This window comes from Rhinolophus sinicus, chromosome 14, assembly GCF_057876585.1.
Source record: "Rhinolophus sinicus isolate RSI-liver-muscle chromosome 14, RSI-T2T, whole genome shotgun sequence".
NCBI lineage: Eukaryota > Metazoa > Chordata > Mammalia > Chiroptera > Rhinolophidae > Rhinolophus > Rhinolophus sinicus.
In genome coordinates, this window is record NC_142514.1 from 68,116,624 (window position 1) to 68,128,946 (window position 12,323).

Here is a 12,323-nt window from a genome sequence, read left to right on the forward strand (position 1 = left end):
AGAGTCAGGGCTCAATTGACTCTCCACATTCATGTCCCTTGCTGTAGGGGTCATAGAAGCTCCTGTTGAGATAGAACCTCCATCTGCCTTAGTTCCTGAGAGATGATGATGATGATGACAGAGCCCCTCTTGCAATTTACAATGGATATTTAGTGTGAGACTCTCATAAACCTGTGTTGAGTGAAACCACTGAAATGTTGAGGTTTGTTTTTTATTCCACCATAGCCTAGTCTTTCCTTGCTATTGCAGTGTGTTCCTGGGACTGAAATTGTCTGTGAGGCTTTGTCCTGGGTACTAGGGTAGATTCAAGGACTTCAGACCTACTTCAAACCTAGGAGTGTACAACCTACTGGCACTCAATTATGCCACAAAACAAGATGTGGGAAGTGCTTTGACAGAAATAAAAACTGCTAGGGGACAACAGAAGGGAGAGAGTGCATCCTCAGGGCGATCAGGAAAGGTTCCTTTAAAGCGCTGTCATTTGAGTTGAGCTATAAAGAATAATTAGGGTTTCATCAGGTAATCATATGCAACGAGGTAGAAAAAGCATGAGTGGTAACAAGAGGATGAGACAAGGTACGGAGGCCAAAAAGTGTAACGTAAAATTATGCAGATTGGCAGCAAGACAACGTCCATCCATGGGGATCCCTACATGCCACGCTAATGGGTTTGAAATTTGAGGTATAGTGAGTAGAGCAATAGGTATAGGCTCAGAAGAGCTGATTTCTAGTGCTTTTTCTACAAGTTACCAGCTGGGAGGAAAAGGGTGTCTCTCTCCACGGGGCTACGGACCGGGCCTGTGTTAAAGTACTGCTCTCAGGCTGGCACAGTCCTGGTCAGATTCTGATTCTGGCCCTGAAGATGTCAGTGGGACAACATTGTGGCTGGATTTCGTGAAACCTTATGGTAAAGCTTAGTCTGGGCTTATTTATTCAATTTTAAAGATGGTGAAACCGTGGTCCAGAAAATTTACATCATCACGGCTAGTTCAAGGCTGAGATTGCACTGGAATCAAAGTTTCCTGACTTCTAAGCCAGAGCTCCCTCACATCACAACTGCCTCTGGAAGCAAAGATCCTAACCCAGGATCATATTCTTCAAATGTACACTAAGGGATACAGGAAGTCAGAGGGCAGAAATGGGATCTGGGGTCGTTGGAGGAACAACTAACTCCAAGACAGCAAGGAATTGCAGTAGTGCACCTGAACTTGATTCACGAAGCTGGGAATCAGCCTAGAAATAAAGGCCTGAAGCGGTTGCCAGGGGCTGGGGGGCAGGGAGAAAGGTGGCTGGGGAAATATGGAGAGGTTGATGAAAGGATAGAAACTTTCAGCCATTCGATGAATAAGGTCTGAGGAGCTAATATATAACCTGGTGACTATAGCTGATAATACTTTATTATATAACTGAAATTTTCTAAGAGTGTAGAACTTAAGTGTTCTCACCACACAACAACAACGACAGAAGCTAGATATGTGAGGTGATGGGTGTATTAATTAAATAGATGGGAGCAATCCTTTCACAATGTACATATATGTCAAATCATCATGATGTATGATATATACTTGAAGTATATTTGTCAATTATACCTCAATAAAACTGGAAAAAAAGACCTGAAATTTCCATAGATGGAGACTTTCTTGACATCAGGCTTATGTTTCTATTAGTATTCATTTATGGGCTTGAATATTTGCAAATTCCTTGAAAAAAAACACACCCTGTATATAGTTATGTCAATACCCGATCATAGCTACTATCAATACAATATTATGCCAGGAGTAAGGTGTTTTAAATAATTGTATTAATCACTACTTCAGAGGCAGTGAGGTGTCAGGAGTCAGCCTGGATCTAGTCTGGTTTCCCAAACCTGCCAACTTTAATACTTCTGTGTATTAAACTCAAACTCTTTTGGAATTTTCTCATCCGACCCCCTGAAAGGGCTGGAGAAACTACTGTCAAATTTTTGTAAACAAAAGTTATCAATTTTTGCTGCTATCAACTTTTAAGAACTAGTTTTCCTAATTCAGCCAAGAAAGAAGAGACTGCTGCTTTGGGATATCGGCACTACCTGGTCAGGTTGGTGGGCTGGGCGGGACCATGGTACTTTTCTTGGGAAGTCTCTGCCTTCCTCAAAGTGAAGAGCAGGATGTATCCCTTGTATCTCCACTAGATCTTAAGCTTACTTTTACTAGAGAACCTATTTCATATCTGTTTACATAGTGCTCTCTCTCACTTAATCTTGGAACTCATTGAGAAGTATGTCTTACTAAAGTTTGGGTCTCCACAGATTGAGGTAAAGTGGGGTTGCATCATGTGAGTCATACCTATCCAGATGCGTCTAACTCTACATATTTGGGACGGTGCTGGGGGGGGGGGAGCGAGAGAAAGAGAGGGAGGGAGGGAGGGGGAGAGAGAGAGAGAGAGAGAGAGAGAGAGAGAGAAGGAGGGAGAGAGGAAGATTTAATTATTTAATTAGGGCTAGTAAATGATGCCACTTCCCATTGCATTTAATTAGCCTGTGGTCCCGAATAAGCAGTATTTGGGAGCCCATCATCTATCTTCCATTCTCTCACACAGACGCAGCTTCCCTCTGCCTCTTGTAGTGTGAGACTGTCGCTGTGCAGGGTGTGAGCCTTGTGTTTAAAGGTACGTATTTTCCCTACAACATGGCTGTTAAACTCAGCCAACTACTTCATTTGTGCTCAACTGAAATAGCTACAGTCTGTTCTAGTACTGGAAGAAAAACTTACTCTGTTGGAATTAATGAACAAAGGGGTGTCAGTCTATGATGTAAACCCTTCCTAAGAGATTTTTAGGTAATTTGGACTATGTCATGTGCTTTCAGATATGGAACGCTGGGTCTCCCTCACAGCTTGGGAATACCCTGGGCATATCCCATAGCCTTTTCAGTCAGTCACCTTTGGCTGTAGAGTTGTCTCATTTTAAGGCATTACAATGGCCAGTCCAGATCAAACTACAACTTCAGTTTTAAACTTCTCCTTCCCTCCACTCCCGACCAAACTTTAGCCCCCCACCAAAAAAAATCTGTAGATTACCTGGAGAAGATGTGAGATGTTTTATTCTTTCACTATTACTCTGACTTATTTTTCTACTCCTCTTGCCTTTTTCTTGATGTTCTTAGCTCCTCCTGTACAAAAGGAGGACGAAATGAGAATTAAAAGAGCAACGCTACACTAGACAGGTGGGGATACAATCTGGCCATGGTGCCTTCCACGTAACAGATAGCTGAAAGTTGGCTCTCTCATTCTGGGAAGTTATTTTCTTTTTGAGATTCTTATGGGGAACTCTGGCACTGCACTGGTTCTCAGTGTTGGAGATCCTTTCTCCAGCTGAGCTTTTACAACTCTTCTCTTAGCTCCTGCTTAGGATGGTAGACTGCCAGCCTCATTCTGCTGGTGTCTTGCCCTGGCAGGTAGCCTCCTTCAGTGGAGACTTTTCAAGATAGTAGCTAATGAGATGACCCTTTAGTTCCCAGGAAAACTCAACATCCTTGCCCTACCAAATTCTGGAAGGATAAATCACTCACACTGCTGTCTTTTCTTGTCACTATGGTCTACACAAGTTTTTATCTTTACCCTGGGGACATTGTCAGCATCTCCCAAGAATTGCCCCAGGCTCAGCTCTGATCCAGGGACACTGGTGAGTCCCTGTAGCTCAGCATCTCTGTTGGAGGCTAATGTGTCAGTCACTCTTCTGGAAGACAATACTAATTTCTACAAGAGATTTTCTTGAAGCTTGTTTCTTACTTGGCTTAGGAGGGGTCATCTATGAAGAGAGCTGGGGAAATGCCACAGTACAGATGACACAACTGACAGCTTCTTCAGTGGCTCTCTCAATCTTCATTTGAATGTCTTGAGTTCTCTTATAAACCTAGGTTTGGGTCACAGCACTAGTTTTTCTATCTTGTAGTAAGCCTTTCAAGGATGTATATTGTTTTTGTGTCAGGTGAATGGATATTTGTTATTTTCTGTTTTGGGATGCAGTTTAAATTTCAAGACAAGTGAAAAGTCCCTTTCAAAATTTTGGTACAGTACGATGTGAGATTTTTTTTACCTTGCATAGTAATTTTAAGAGCCAAATTCCCACTTACATAATTTCACCGTATACATAGATGCTTAATACATATTTTTGAATTGAACTGTGCCCATATCCATACTTGAAGTCATGCCAAGAGAAATCATGTGGCCTCCAGAGAAGCCTCCTTCACTGGTCTAAAATCAGCTGTTAAAATAAGAACTATTTCTTCTGCTAGTTTTCAGAAAGGCCTGCTAGCATAACACTGATCCTAAGAACTGTCAATGATGGCACAAAAAAGGAAAAAACATCCATAAACTTCACTGGTGAATTAGAAACACTCTCCTAACTAAAATATAGCAAATGAATCTAGTGCAACAGGACAAGAACATGATTAAATTGATTTAACTAGAATGCAACGATGATTTATTATTAGGAAATCTGTTAATACAATTTGCCATATAAGTAGGTCAAACAAGAAACACTCTTCAATAGATAGTAAAAAGGCATCTGAAAAATTAACATCTTTGCCTGAACTCTTTTTATGGTAGAAGTCGATTCTCCCTTAACATAATAAAATATATGTTTTAGTTTAAAATCCAGCATCATTCTTAGTAATAAAATACTAGAAGAATTCTTATTAAAGTCAGGAACAAGACAAATTGCCAACAATCATCATTATTCTTTAACATTATTTTGAAAGTACTAGCCAATGACATTAGAAAAGAGAAATAATTAATGTATAAATATAAGAACATATTTTTAAAATCATTATTTTTACTTTATATAATTATAGATTTGGGAAATCTAAGATAATCAACTGGGAAAAAAATCTTTAGGGACAATAAGAAACTCTAGTACGTAGCTGGGAACGTAGTTACTATAAAAATAAATAGCAAACATAGAAACAATTAGGAGTTAGTTAATGTAATGGACTAAAACATCCCATTTGCCAAAGCTATGGATATGATTAATAACTTAGAAATAAATTCAACAAGGGAGTAAGAGGAATTATATGGAAAAAAAAAAAAACTTTAACTTTCCTTGAGGGAGAACATGATAATAGTTTGCTATAATTGAGAATAATTGTTATCTCTTAACTCTCTGCCTCTGAGGTACAAGATCACAATTCAACAATACAAACTTTGCAGAGGGACATAGAAGAAGACTAATAAGTGGAAAAATGCACTTTGTTATTATATAGGGAGATGGAATATTATAGCTATGACAGTGCTCCCTAAATTAATCTAGAGAGTCAAGAAATTTCCATAAAAATATCAACTTTTTTTGTGATCTTGACAAAATGTTACTATAATTCATTTGGAAAAATAAACATGGGAAAATCTTAGGGAGGAAAGAGGGAGGGCAAGCCTTATTAGATAATAAACTGCATTCCAAATCTATAACATTTAAGACAAAATAGATACTCCAGAAAGATAATTAAATCCATGTGGGAATGATTATTAATAAAAGAGATATTTCAAATCAATGCTGAAAAAATATTTAGTAAAAGACTTGGTTGGAAAAAACTGAGAGGCAATTGGAAAAAATGTTTTGAATCTAATTTCTACCTTTAGGACTAAGTGGCTGGGAGGAAGAAGGTCTTTAAAAAATAGTTGTGCTTTTCTGTACTGTTAAATATGTTGTTGTTTTACATGAGCCATATTGCTTTCATAACTTCAAAACAAATTAGAAAAGCTTTAAAAGTTAATAAAAGGCCAGGATTTATAGCAGAGGCTACTGTGCCCTCCCACATCCCCCTCCCTTTTCACTTCAGTGCACAGTGCCTGACTTCAAGCTTCCAGCATCTGCATTTTTTCCTGAGGGCTTTTTCTGGCCCCTGAACCCTTCTGCATACCCAGACAGTAGACTGGAAATGCCAAGGAATGACTGCATCTCCGAAACAGCTTCAACCAAAGCCTGACAGGGGAGTTGGTGTATAAATACTTTGATGCCACACTATTTCAGAGTCTTTCCAGCCGGACTAAGTTCCAGTTATCCAAGGTGTAACTGGCTTGGTAATGTACCCTTTCTGTACATTATATAGCCTGTGCTTCCCTGTCTTACTCCCTTACTAATGTTTTCTTCACCTTCCAAATAAACTAACCCTCACCTCCTCGTCTTATGGTCAGCTTCTGAGGGAACTCAGATTAGGACAAGGTCGCTCTGTAGTTGCAGGGCAGAGAGAGATGTGCTCAACCACTGAGTTCGATGGTTGGGCAGATCTGTTCAGGACCATATGATGCAGATATTACCCACGTGTGAGTGTCTATAAGCCACTAAAGGGTGTTTGGGTTTGTGGAAATAAAGACATCCTTTATACATAAGACAACAAGCTCCTTGGAGTTCCAGGCTGGTGGCCTGCAAGAGAGTGGGCTCCCTTGGTTTCTCCTTCTGAGTCTTCTGGGAAGCTGATGTGCGCTGAGGAGCTGAAGAATCAGACTTGACACATTCAGAGAGCTCACCTGGATGGTTTCTTGGCATCTTCCATTTCTCTGAGCAGACATGTTTACTCCATACAAGACAGTTGGAAATGTAGGTATGTGTGTTGTGGGGTGGGGTGGGTTTAGTTGCAGAATTTGGGAAACTTTTCCACAGGCTATGGTGGAGGTGTTTGTCCCAGGTCCTCTCTGTTCCAATCACAATTCAGTTTTACCCACACTTGTGTCCCACCAGGATTTAGAGCTGTCAGCTTATAATTGCTTATAATTGAAGTGCTGAGTTCAGTTATGGAAACAGAATTTTATCCGGTTGTTGTGTTTTGAACAGTTGAGCATTTTACAGCTAGCTTGGTGAAAGGTTTTTATGCTATTGGTGTCAGGAAACATTTTATAGGGAGGGATAATTGAGTTTTTATTTTTATTAGAAAATAACGCCACCAGCGTGGCTTTGGGGACCAAAACAGAGAAGAGCTCCATTAATGACTGGAATTTAGGGGGCCTCAGTAATTATGAAAATTGCATAGAGACAAATGCAGGAAAACAAAAAGACCAGTGGAAGCAAAAACTAATTTTGATTCTTCTGTAAAATTCTGATTGGAACAATGAAACAGTCAAGGACATGATAAATCCATTCATTTATTTCAAAATTTGCAAAACAAATCCCTTCTTACACATAGTATTTGTACAACATGAAATTATTATTCAATAAGTTGACATTTTAAACCTATTACTGCCTAAACCCATCTATTACTGAGCTATTCAGAGCACTAAGTTAACATTTACCAGAACATTCATCCTCACATCATGGGGAGATCAAGCTGAAATCCTTTATTTCATATTCAGATCTTGCCAGGTCAGGATTGAAATCGGCTACCTTTCTGATACTTTACTGAAAAGCCACTGTGAAATCCACAGAAGAATTATTATCAAGTTACTGCAGTTATTCAGCAAGATGTTGACTTTGATATGTCAAATCTCTGATCTTTAATAGAAAATTGATGGTCGTGCCCTGAGGGTCAGTCATATGCACGACCAGGATAGGCCAAGGTTTGCATTAAATTACAGCCAGTCTTGTGTTCTCATTCCCTGGCAGCCAAAGTTAAACAAAGCAAATGGATCCCTTGCTAGTTGGGTCTCTTCATTGTTTCGTGTTGGCATATGGATTTAATTCTGTAATGGGGGACTGCTGGGCACAATCTGCCTTATTGATTTTCTGGAGAGAGTTTTTTCTTAGAGCACCCGGAAGTGCAATGAAAGAAAAGCAACTGGCGCAATTTTTCTTCTTCTCTGCCTTGGATGGTTGCACTAGCAGCAGATTGATTCTGCCACTAGAAATTATATGAAGATATTAAATTATACCATCAATCAATTTGTTTTTAGAGGATTGGCTTTCTCCGTGTTAGTGGGCTAGAGAAAAGGAAACGGTAATTCCCTTATGTCTCAATCATGGAGCAGGTTATTTGGCCATAATACTTCCTAGATTTGAGCTCTGCTAAAATGGACTCTTTCCGTAATGGTAATGGCTGACATGCTCCCATTCCTGGTATTGGAGGCAGGAAGGCCTCGGGAAATTGGAGAGAAAAATCATGATATAAGGCTTGTGGTTTTCATGCAGATTCCAGTGTCAACAGAGGAGCTCAGCCTTCCGAATCATAGACTATGGAACTAGAATGGATCACCACATCCATCTTGCATCCCTCAGGGATGCAGAGAGGACACTGAGATCCAGAAAGGTGGAGGGATTCCTACAGAGTGTCAAAGGTTGCTAAGTAGGTTGCTAAGCAAAATGTTAAAAGAAATAAAACAAAAATGGCAGTAAGTGCTATTTCTTGATGCCATCATTATTCACCTCAGTTTTCTCATCTGTAAACTATAACTTCCTCATGTGGTGGTTGTGAGGATTACACGCAAGGGCCTGGTTTACAAGCAATGTGGTGGTTCAGTAGCTTCTTCTGGGACAGGACTCACTGGGGATGGGCTCTTTGCTCAGGTGGGCTATGGCCAGCATGGCACAGAGTTAGGCTTTGGGCCTCATCTCCTTTCTGTCTGCTCAGAAGCAGTGATCTCTATGTCGTACTGAACAGAAATCTGTGAGGAAATGGGTACAGCACTGTACGTGATGTTTTGATTTATTACTTTCTAGGTTCAAACAAGCAGTACCCATTTTGTTTTCCTGATGTTTGGTCAGCCAGACCCATTGCTGATATCAAAGTGAAAAGAGTCTTACCTCTAATTAGAGGACATTTATATGAGGTGGGAACAAGAGCACATTGTCAGACCAGGGGAGGCCAGCAGGTTGTAACACATTCTATTCATGTCACTGTAGAGATAAGTGTGAAAACAGCCCCTCAATAGGGTATGTGATTATAACTTCCTCCCTTTAAACTGTGTTGATAACTGTATATTTCTAAAATCTACTTCTGATGCCACTATGTCTGAAATATTTCGGAGAGCAATACTACTAATAGCAATCATATTAATAACAATAGTTACATTTTTGGAAAGTTTTACCATTTACCAAACATTGTGGAAGGCAATTTGCTCCATCTCACTCCAAAGATTGAGTTCTTTTTAATATTCCTATTTAGCAGATGAGAAAATAAACCTTAGGAATGTGAAATAATTTTCCCGAAGTCTTATGATAAACAGCTTTCAATTAACAGGTGTGTCTGATTCTAAGTCCTAGTTCTCAAATGCTATGCCTGGCCACGTTGTTCACTGGTGCAGGATGCAAGAGGGAAAAAACAACAGCTTTTTGCTGACTTTATGCAGCAGTTCTCTGAAACCTTACATGGAGACCTAGAAAATAAATTGGTATCTATCCTGTCATTTCCTAGGGTCATTCATTCATTCGTTCATCCAGCACATGTTGACTTTGGTATATGAGAAAACCCTGTTAGGGGCTAGAAAGATAAAGATGGTGAAATCTTGATTCTTTCCTAATTAATACAACCAAAGTGCGTGCTTGGTTAACATGGCATGATACGGCTGTGAGCAGAGTTAAAAAGCTGGTATTTTGCCAAAGAAGAGGATATGAAGAAATTGGGTTGGGTTCTGTAGGGGACACTTTCCCCCCTTTCATTCCTGATCTTTATGTTCTTCAAGACAAATATTGAGGTTTCACCTCTGAGGGAAGAAAACATTGTGAGGATCCCAAAAATGTACTTTAAGGAAGGTCTTCTTCCAGGTCTGCAGGAGTGAGTGCTCGAAATGACATTCATCTGACTCAAAATAAATACTCATTAAATAATTTCGAAAAAAGCCATAGGGGGCCTCTTTTAAATCCGGGGTCAACTGAAGCCACCCAAATTTGCAGCTGGCACTCTCTCCTCCCCCGCCAAACATGAATGTGTTTTAATGAAAGAGGAAGACTAAATGTTTTCCCTGCATTTTAAGGCATCGAACTCTCATAGAGCGAGTTCTGCCTCACAGCCAGAGCTGGCCCCTTCCTCACCCTGCCCCTTTCATCTTCCTTTGTTCCGTGTCTATGCTGAGGCTGAGATTTCCCCACCTCTCTCTGTCTTACTGTGGCTCTGAAAGATGATTGCCTTCTGGTGAAGCCCTTTCCCCTTCTTCTGTACCCAAGCTCCGTGTTCAATGAACATCAAAAAGCCTTATCATACCCTGATGGTTTAAATCTTTAAACAGAGCGTAACAGCCGGAGTACATCCAGACTGCTCACATCCTAGAGCCTTGTCACTGTGTGTTCCTGCAACAATTACCAGGAGAGGGAGGCTGTGGAGTGAATCAAGTAGCGAGTGTTGTCTCCCTGGACTCCATGCTGATGCTCTGATCAGGACTTCAGCAAAATTCTGTTTGAAATGAGAATAGACTAATTTTCATCCGACTCTTCTCAGAGGAATCCCATGTGGTCCAACACGCCAAGGGTCATCATTAGAAAACCGCCTTCAAAAGAGCTGAGGCTTCTTGTGGCAAAGCTCTCTCCCTTTGTTAAATTTATAAACATTTATGTAAAAATGTATACATTAATTGTTCAGGCTCTTCTCCGCCTGGAAAGATATGCCCAGGAATGTACTTGGGGGGAATAAACTCATAAAAATACCCCAAGTCAGGATGAAAATGGTCTCATTTTGACTGAAAATTCAGAAGAATTCAGTGATCAAAGGCGATTCTTACTCCCAGCTGTTCAAAGGGACTTATATTAAAAAAAAAAAAAAATCAGATGTGACCAAGAATAGAAAAGAACTCATTAAGAACTTAATGAGACTGTGACAGGTGAAGTTATCTGTTGCTTAAACACTGTACAATTTAAAAAATTTTTTTCTTCCATAGAAGTCACTCATTTGTTTTCCTGGATTCAATTTCGATTTTCTATAAGTCATGAAATGCAGAAAAGTTCATCAAAGGGGGAATATTTTCCAGCCCGAAGTCACTGGGCATTTACGTAATTAAGATATCATCTTCCCCACTTGCCTCTCACTTCCATGGGAGATGTCTGCAAGCACACCCAGGGAAACAAATAAGTGAATTGCTTCTCCTTTCCCCTCTTTAATGGTTTTCTTGGGAAAGAGAACCCATAAGAGTGAGCAAGTATGCCAGAAAAGGCATGATTTGGTGAAGTTTAACAATAAACCTCATAACCCCAAAGAGGAGGTAAGTTTTTGTGTCCTTAGAGACATAAACATAAGGAACTCTAAAGAGGCATGACGGTGTACTTTTTATAGCTTTTGTTTTGCCACTCTGGTGTTTATAAAATACCAAAACAAAGCAAAAGAAATCTCTCGCTCTCTTTTTTTTCCTTCTAATTCTCCTAAGCAGCTTAAATCCCCTTTCACTTTCCCCAGGCAAGACTGGAATCTCTTGCATGTTTCCAGGCTCTGACCTTCCTGACGTTGGTCTCCCAACACTAGTAGCCAGTTTTTTTATTCTTTAAGTGCTAGAGGAGTCATGAAAAATTCAGACACTGGGTTTCCCTGAGACCAATCTGGTGGCTTTTTCTTTGTGCTAACTGCTGCTTTCTATGCATCATTCAAAAGGTACATACCAAGTTGTCAGCCCCTGAACCGCTACTTGGTGTTAAACATGAATATTTGTAGCTTAGCAAAGGACTAAATTTAAAATAAATTAACATTTGACAAGCCCAAAGAAAGGCATAATGGGCCCAGAAGTATCAATTCGAAAGGTTTTTTTTTATTTGTAAAAAAGTCAAAACTTTTTGTACAACTAGGGTGGTTCTGAGCCACAAAAGGTTTGCTTTGAAAAGGCACTGATCAGTACACTTCTTCTAGAAACATTGATTATGATTACATCGTCGCAAATATGGCAGCAAAGTTGTTTTTTCTTTATGTTGATGTGGGAGGAATATTCATTCCATGCATGTGCCATTAATCTTATATGACCAGGAAGCCAAGCGGGATGATATAAGACTTATTCCAGTTGCACATCAGTTATACCTACAGTGGCAAAATTGCCTTTTCTCACATTTCTTAATTAGAATTAAAATCAGCTTAGAACTAATAGAATCTCTTATTAGTCACAAAAAGAATGGCTGTCTCTCCAGTTCAAGTGGCATATCTGCATAACTTATAGCCTTAAGAGCTTATAGTCGCTGGTACTCTTGGCTGACTGCCTTTAACTCTCCCATATTAATGAGTTGTTCTAAATTTAGTCTGCTGTGACAAACTAATATTAATACAGTATTTTATGGCCCAGGGCATTGTTAATACATAGGAATGAAACCCAGAGTCAAAGGAAAGGGGCGAGGGAGCGAGATTACTTTGTTTGATTGTCAAGATATAAGATAATCCAAGTATGTAGATATTAAGACTTAAACATAATACACTGCTTATGGATTTATATTATGTGAAACATTTTCTATTATTTTAAA